Source organism: Zea mays, chromosome 2 (genome assembly GCF_902167145.1).
Source record: "Zea mays cultivar B73 chromosome 2, Zm-B73-REFERENCE-NAM-5.0, whole genome shotgun sequence".
In the NCBI taxonomy this organism is placed as follows: domain Eukaryota; kingdom Viridiplantae; phylum Streptophyta; class Magnoliopsida; order Poales; family Poaceae; genus Zea; species Zea mays.
In genome coordinates this window covers 110,783,966-110,793,021 of record NC_050097.1, presented here as the reverse complement: position 1 = coordinate 110,793,021, position 9,056 = coordinate 110,783,966, and the positions used below count along the sequence as shown (strand labels likewise).

The 9,056-nt window shown below is 47.7% G+C and overlaps 1 long non-coding RNA gene across 1 annotated transcript; it reads right to left on the bottom strand.

Moving 5' to 3' along the window:
* Positions 1 to 2,136: 2,136 nt before the first annotated feature.
* On the bottom strand, positions 2,137 to 3,521 carry LOC109944538 (uncharacterized). Its single transcript, XR_002267609.2, has 2 exons — positions 2,408 to 3,521; positions 2,137 to 2,249 (listed from the first exon to the last, which is right to left on the bottom strand). It is a non-coding gene; the product is annotated as an uncharacterized lncRNA (long non-coding RNA).
* Positions 3,522 to 9,056: the final 5,535 nt, after the last annotated feature.

Sequence of the window (9,056 nt, the reverse complement as noted above, 5' to 3'; positions counted from 1 at the left end):
CGTCCGGAGAAATGCGTCATCTACCCCAGGGCTTCCAGCACCGCATCGCCGACGATGTCAGGGTCAGGACGCCACCCGCATCCAGTGGGGTCGGCCAGAACCTGGCTGCAGCACCAATGCTCCTCCGCGTGATGCCAGAGCCGTCAACCACCGAGGGGCGGCGAATCCAGGGAGAGCTCAAGAATCTCCTGGAAGGCGCCGCGGTCCGACGGGCTGAGAGCTCCGCCTCCCGAAGGCAGGGGCACCCCTCGGAACATCATGCTGCGACTTCCCGATTCATGCGGGAAGCCTCGGTCTACACCAGGCGCACGCGCAACACAGCGCCTGCGGCCCCGGGTCGCCTAGGGTGCGCCGAGGCTACCACCCCAGGCGTGGGGGATGCTACGACAGCGGGGAGGATCGGAGTCCCTCGCCCGAACCGCCCGGTTCGCAGGCCTTCAGCCGAGCCATACGACGGGCGCCGTTCCCGACCCGGTTCCGACCCCCGGCTACTATCACAAAGTACTCGGGGGAGACGAGAACGGAGCTGTGGCTCGTGGACTATCGGCTGGCCTGCCAACTGGGTGGAACGGACGATGACAACCTCATCATCCGCAACCTCCCCCTGTTCCTCTCCGACACCGCTCGCGCCTGGTTGGAGCACCTGCCTCCGGGGCAGATCTCCAACTGGGACGACCTGGTCCAAGCTTTCGCCGACAATTTCCAGGGCACGTACGTGCGCCCCGGGAATTCCTAGGACCTCCGAAGCTGCCGACAGCAGCCGGGAGAGTCTCTTTGAAGCGTCCCCAATCCTCTGGGACTCAAATGTGATACAATTACTAGTCCCAGGAGGCTAGTAAACACATTTATACATCAGATGATACCAAATCTGCTTAAACGAGACAAACCTACAAAGGTGGCGAACAACTTTAAGAGTTGGTCCACAACTCGGGACATATCATCAGAGTGGGGCTGAAGCAGCCCGATATACGCAGCGAAGCAATTCAGCGGTCCAACAGCCACAGGCAAGGTTGGGAACAGTCGTAACTCTTACCCGATCTCCTTTTTCTGAAAAAAACAACAAATAAGCAAGGGTGAGTACAAACGTACTCAGCAGCCCACCTTCACCCGCGGAATGGGGAAATCAGATATAATGCATGGAATATGTAGAGCTCAGGATATTTGCAGAAACAACAATATTTTATGCAGGGTTGTTTTTGAAAAACATTTTGTATTTTGCAAAGTGCATCCTCTCCAAAAGGAGCAGGAAGTTTTTCAATATTAGAACAAAATCCCCTGGACTAAACCATCCAGGTATCTCAGCAGTTTCCCACTGGTTTTCCTTTTCAAAAACAGCTACTGGACTTCCCGTCCACCATAGCTCACGGCTCAACCGCCGAACCTTTTTAGAAACCACTTTTCTCAAAAGCATCTCCTTTTTTTGGAAAACAAAACATTAATTGCCATACCATACCAGACTCGTCCATTCCTGTGGACATAGACTATTCGAATAGGTTTTCAAACTCTGCGCAGAGGTGTACACTTTACCCACTAGTCCGGCTCTGCGATCCCATGATCAATGAGACCCGAATCCGACTCTCTTTCTTTCCCCGCACGTCCTAACCTTAACGGTTATCCAGAAGGAGTCAGGCCACCACCATGTCCAAACCGGACAAAACTTTCCCCCTCCTTATCCTCCCGGTGCTCCCCAGCCTTCATAACCCTGGGGTTGGACCGTACGAGTTCAGATTGAGTGACTGCCCACACAGTCTCGAGTGGTTGTACTATTAAAGAGTACAGGTAGTGAAGATGACAAACCGGTCCTTATATGAGGGGACAATCCTTCTGCTCACGCCTAAACCAGCTGAGCCAACACCTTAGGCCCTCCCCTAAACCAGGGAGTCCCTGATTATCCCTACTCAAAGGTGATAAGGGTGAAAACCCTTCATCATACACATTTTGAAAAACATTTTCTTTTGAAAACTCACACCTTTCCTCAAATCATTTGTAACAAATATATCAGGGATTGATTGCGGCAAGCGGCTGGGTGGCCATAATAACTTGTCTTAAAATCATATCATGCATAAAATAACAGGCTGAGGGTTGTGGTTGTAAAACATAGGTAATTTATGCATCAAAGGGATCCAGTGAGCTTGCCGTGCTTATTCAGCGAAGGGGGAAGGGGAGCTCGCGGAACTGGCTTCTGACTCCACCGCTTAGCGTAGACTCGCGGATCTGGCCTCCACGAGACGGCACGAACGCTCCGATAACTATGCAACATGAACAAGCAAACATACAAACGAGCAAGTATACCAACAAATATTTAGTATAGTGGTCAGAATAGTGATACATGGATGGGTAGAGTCTTGAGTAGAATATGTGTCATGTGGTGTTGTGATACTACTAGTGGTGGAGCGGAGGTGCTTACCAGGAGGGTGGACTGGAGGCGAAGCGACACTATGCGTGTAGCCGGCAGAGCAGAGTAACTGAGTGGGTGGAGTGTTTGCCTTGGCTGAGGGTGTTGAGTGTGTGTGGAGAGGGAGAGGGTAGCTGGGTGTATTTATAGCTGGGTGTATGCGGTGTAGCACAGTGAAGTTCACTGTTGGTGAGAATAGTGACGAATGAATCGTCTGACTTAGTATGAACAGGAGAGTTATAGGCAGAATATGGGACAAGAGTATTTTGTGAGTTTTCTGGAATATGGACCATGCTTAAGGGATGACATGGTTGGATAGGGAATAGTTTGATAAGAATTTAGAAACAAGAATTATTGGAATCTGAGTTTGGGAGCCTGGTTCGAAGGAATCTCAAAGTTAAGCGTGCTCAACTTGGAGAAACCTAGGATGGGTGACCAGATGGAAAGTTCCCTACTGGAAGGAAAATCACAGTCACCGGAGTTCGTATGACTGGAATATGGGTCTAGCTGGTCTTAGGTGGACTGGACAGCATGATGTATGAGTAGTTGAAATTTGGGGTGATCGGCTAATCGATGAATAGTAACGATGAATAGTGACGACGAAAAAGTTACTAGATATCATCGATGAGTAGTAACGATGATGAATAGTAACGATGATGAATAGTAACACTGAATAGTAACGATGGTGAATAGTAACATTGAATAGTAACGATGGTGAATACTGTCAGTGAATAGTAACGATGAATAGTAATGGTAAATAGTAATGGTGAATAGTGATAGTGAATAGTTCGTATGAACGAACGATGAATGATGAATAGGAACTATGAACGAACGGACGAATGATCGAATGATCGGACGAACGAACGATCGGAATTTCGGCATCATAACGGCAGGAAAAGATTATTTGGACGAACGAACGGACGAACGATCGAATGATCGTACGAACGAACGATCGGAATTTCGGCAGCATAACGGCAGGACAAAGATTATCTGGAAGAACGATGAATAGGGACTATGAACGAACGATGAACGATGAATAGGGACTATGAACGAACGATGAACGATCGAATGATCGAACGAACGAACGATCGGAATTTCGGCAGCATAACGGCAGGACAAAGATTATCTGGAAGAACGATGAATAGGGACTATGAACGAACGATGAACGATGAATAGGGACTATGAACGAACGATGAACGATCGAATGAACGAACGATCGGAATTTCGGCAGCATAACGGTAGGAAAAAGATTATTTGGACGAACGAACGGACAAACGATCGAACGATCGGACGAACGGACGAACGAACCATGAACGATCGGACGAACGATCGAACGATCGGACGAACGAACGAACAAACTAAGAACAGGGGACGAACGATCGAAGAACGATCGAACGATCCTTGTGCTAGTGTGTGCTTGTGTGGAACATGGAGTGGGTGTGTGTGGGGGGGAGAGAGTTGCCATGAAATGGCTTGGGGTGGGAAGAGAGGAGGCCCTTGCCCCTCTATTTATAGCCATGGTGGGGGGATTAGGGGGAGGGATGAGAGGATTAGTGGGAGGATGAGAGGATTAGTGGGAGATTAACATGTATTTGTCTTGTATAAGTGAGATTAGCTTGTAGAGCTCACCGTATGACACTGGAGGCATACGTATACGTATGAGCATGAGAAAAGTTATGAAGAAAATATTTGTAGGGACTTGGAAAATGATTCTGAAGGTATTTCTCAAGAGGAAAATATCTGGAGATATATCTGTAGAATATTTGGGCAGTATTTCTGGAAAGAACTTGAAGAGGATCACTAGGGAAATATCTGGGCAGTATTTCTGTAAACAATTTGAGGGGGATCACTGGGGAAATATTTGTAGGATATTTTGAGGAGGATTTTAGAGAGAATATAGACCACTATACTTTATTTGTTGATATCAACTCGCAAACAAACATTTTGAAATGAAATTTGAAATTCATTTTGAATTTAGAGCGAGTTTGAGAAAATTCCAAGATTTGAATTTTTGGGATGCTACAAATCTACCCCACTTAAAATGAATCTCGTCCTCGAGATTCGGCTTAGAAGGGTTATGGGTATAGCTTTACTTCAGCTACATATCTTCACTTTGCAACTCTTCGAGGAGATGGAACTTCAACAAGATCTGGTCTGGCGGAGCATCTGGTTGCTGATTGCAAACGCTGGTTTTGGCTACTCAAGATTATCTTCAGGCTTCTAGGTTTCGCTTGGCAGCTAGCTTATTGAAGAAGCATCGATGCCAACACGCAAACCTTTCTCTTGCGAACTTCCACTTGGATTCCTTCCTTGATTGGTCTTCTGGTGCTTCATCAACAAAACTTGGGTGACCACTTCTCATCCAGAAACTTATAAGCTTCGATGATCTGGTCCTCCACAAGCTTGCTACAGGCCTTCTTCTTTTTCTCCACAGCAGGAACCTTACTGGAATACTACCCCACTTAAAAAGAATGAGGGTAGAACTCTTGAATCTTGGGGATTTGAACTCCTTGAAGTACCACATAACAAGGGTGTTACGGGTCCTTCTGCTGCTGTTGCTGCTTGAGCAGGCTGCGGAGGGATGACTGGCACAGGGTTGATTCTGGGAGAACCTTCTTCTTGTCTTCTCTTCACTATCTTCTTTTCTCTTCTCACTTTTCACTGCCTCTTTCTTTCTCTTTGCTCTTCCCACTGGAGGAGTCTATCGATGAGTATTACCATCATACAGAGGAAGAAACCAAAGATGTTGAACCATATACAACAGTCTTCAACCCAAGAATCACCGAGCATTGTGATCTTAGGGGCGAGGGAGTGGAAAATGGAGTTGCTTGCGATTTGGCAGAGGGGATTTTTATTTGGCGTGTTTTGCTTGGGATGGGAATTGAGGGAGCTGGTGGGGGGTGTTTATAGGCGAGCGGGGGTGCTCGGGGCGGGGGGGGGGGGTGTGGAGTGGTAGTGATGGAGCAGGTGACACGAGGCAGCAGGCGCGACATGGGGAGGGGGGCCTGTTGCCGGCGACGATGGCGGTGGGTGCGCTGCAAAAGGGGGCGTGGGTGGCGGTGGGGGTGCGCATGGAGGCGGGCACGCGTGTGGGGGCACAGGTGAGTGGTGGGGTCAATGACCCTAATGTTTGTGGTCTCTGGTTCCAAGAATCTTTGCCTCTCTGTATGGTAATAACTCCTTCTGTCCTCTTTTCCTGTTTACTTTGACTCAGGGGCAGTGCTTTGATTCTCACGATCGGTCCTTTTGACTGAGCGACTGGACTGGTTCCTTCTGTAGTTTATTCCATGCTTCAAGGGTAAGCTTCCCAGTATATTCTTGGGTAAGGCACTTTTCTCTTCAGATGGGTTAAGATGAGAATGGAAGCATAAGGTAAGGATTAGCTCTAATTTGTGATCTATGTTTTTAGAGAAAACCTTTTTAAGAAAAACGAAGAGAAAACACACAAGCTCAGCAATGATAAGCACAAACAAATCAAATGTTTCGAATAAGGGAAGAATAGAGTTTTTCCAAAGCACGGACTACTCAGATTCGGGGGCTAAGCATAACTACTACTGCTCAGCTCCTGAATTGAGGACTATGCTAACCAGGACTTATGAGCACTAACGTTAAAGCATCACATATGCACTCAAAAGAGGAGAAAACATCAAGCGAAATTCATTTTGAAATGCCCTAGGGGGCCACACAATTAGAGTTTTTGCAAAACACGAGTCTACACGATTACCTTTCATACATGCAGGGCTCTAGCCAAAGTGAAGAAAAACTTCACTACCCAATGCATGCAGAGGATAGGGCATAACTAACTTCAGACCAGGCAGCTTCTCTTCTGGCAGGGCTGGCACACAACTTCAATCTGAGACATCTCCTGGATGGGTCAACAGGGAGCTGATGTTGATGACTTCTTCTGTCGGCGACTGAGATGGCAGGACAGGGCCGAACTCTTCTTCAAGCGGGACTGGCTCTTGTAGCTCCTCTGAGGGCGGCAGTGCTGGCGGGGTGCTTGCAGCTTCATCCTTGACCTCAAGGGACAGTGCTGGAATCTTCTTCATGGTGAGGGGCTCAAACAACTCTAGCGGGGGATCTTGGGAGGATTCGGGGTGCTCTTGCTTATCCATAGCCTTAGGGGAGACTGGAATTCCTTCCAAGACTATGGCTCCTTCCGAGTGTTCCCAAGCCTTCTTCTCTCCTCTGATAGAGACCGGGTGACCTTCAAGAATCCGAGGGTCTTCAGCTCTGATGGGTTGAACAGGGTTGGATGAAGCGGGCTCTTGGATCCGCAGGGCTCTACATTGGTTATGGGTTACCAAGTAGGCCTCCATCAACTTCTGGACGTGCTCATCCTTGGCTTGCTTCAGGGCTTCAACAGCAATGACTTCATGACTCTCCAAGGCAGTTGCACAGGCTTGAGCTGTGGTGAGATCCACATGCAGCTGACGGTTGCGCTTCTCTGAATCTTCTGCTCGGGCAATCATCTGATGGTGGTGCCGAGCCAAGAAATCATACTGTGCATCAAGGGTGAGCAGGTATGCAGTGAGGTACACGACTGTGGGGTCATCCTCAAGCAGTTGCTGCCCTTCCAATGCACGCATCCTGGCCATCCAAGCGGGACGGTCTCTCTGAAAGGGCGGAAAGAATCTGAGCGGAGTGTCGGCCACTTCTTCTTTGTAGATCTGACACAGGGCCCTCAATGCCTTGCGAGCGACGACTTGGCAGGTGTCTTTGAATCTGTGCCCAGCAGCAGTGACACTCCATTCCACATGGTGTGGACTGGATCCAATGTATACAGTCACGACACACTTCTCTGTGCCATGCTCGACGAACTCACGACTATCATACTCTGGCTGGCTCCTGATTCCGAGGCGGACTGTGCATGCTCTCAGCAACTTGGGGAAACCATCTTCATTCTAGCAGAAGCTGGTTTGGCATTGAACCTCCATCTGACTTCTGAGAGAAGGAAAGGGGAAAAACATTTTTGAAATGAAGGGATGAGAGCAAGAATTTTTTTTAAGAAAATAGTTTGGACTCAAAAACTTTTGATCAGGCTAAGGGTTACATCCTGCGGCCAACCTAACAGCTCTGATACCACCTGAAGCGTCCCCAATCCTCTGGGACTCAAATGTGATACAATTACTAGTCCCAGGAGGCTAGTAAACACATTTATACATCAGATGATACCAAATCTGCTTAAACGAGACAAACCTACAAAGGTGGCGAACAACTTTAAGAGTTGGTCCACAACTCGGGACATATCATCAGAGTGGGGCTGAAGCAGCCCGATATACGCAACGAAGCAATTCAGCGGTCCAACAGCCATAGGCAAGGTTGGGAACAGTCGTAACTCTTACCCGATCTCCTTTTTTTGAAAAAACAACAAATAAGCAAGGGTGAGTACAAACGTACTCAGCAGCCCACCTTCACCCGCGGAATGGGGAAATCAGATATAATGCATGGAATATGTAGAGCTCAGGATATTTGCAGAAATAGCAATATTTTATGCAGGGTTGTTTTTGAAAAACATTTTGTATTTTGCAAAGTGCATCCTCTCCAAAAGGAGCAGGAAGTTTTTCAATATTAGAACAAAATCCCCTGGACTAAACCATCCAGGTATCTCAGCAGTTTCCCACTGGTTTTCCTTTTCAAAAACAGCTACTGGACTTCCCGTCCACCATAGCTCATGGCTCAACCGCCGAACCTTTTTAGAAACCACTTTTCTCAAAAGCATCTCCTTTTTTTGGAAAACAAAACATTAATTGCCATACCATACCAGACTCGTCCATTCCTGTGGACACAGACTATTCGAATAGGTTTTCAAACTCTGCGCAGAGGTGTACACTTTACCCACTAGTCCGGCTCTGCGATCCCATGATCAATGAGACCCGAATCCGACTCTCTTTCTTTCCCCGCACGTCCTAACCTTAACGGTTATCCAGAAGGAGTCAGGCCACCACCATGTCCAAACCGGACAAAACTTTCCCCCTCCTTATCCTCCCGGTGCTCCCCAGCCTTCATAACCCTGGGGTTGGACCGTACGAGTTCAGATTGAGTGACTGCCCACACAGTCTCGAGTGGTTGTACTATTAAAGAGTACAAGTAGTGAAGATGACAAACCGGTCCTTATATGAGGGGACAATCCTTCTGCTCACGCCTAAACCAGCTGAGCCAACACCTTAGGCCCTCCCCTAAACCAGGGAGTCCCTGATTATCCCTACTCAAAGGTGATAGGGGTGAAAACCCTTCATCATACACATTTTGAAAAACATTTTCTTTTGAAAACTCACACCTTTCCTCAAATCATTTGTAACAAATATATCAGGGATTGATTGCGGCAAGCGACTGGGTGGCCATAATAACTTGTCTTAAAATCATATCATGCATAAAATAACAGGCTGAGGGTTGTGGTTGTAAAACATAGGTAATTTATGCATCAAAGGGATCTAGTGAGTTTGCCGTGCTTATTCGGCGAAGGGGGAAGGGGAGCTCGCGGAACTGGCTTCTGGCTCCACCGCTTAGCGTAGACTCGCGGATCTGGCCTCCACGAGACGGCACGAACGCTCCGATAACTATGCAACATGAACAAGCAAACATACAAACGAGCAAGTATACCAACAAATATTTAGTATAGTGGTCAGAATAGTGATACATGGATGGGTAGAGTCTTGAG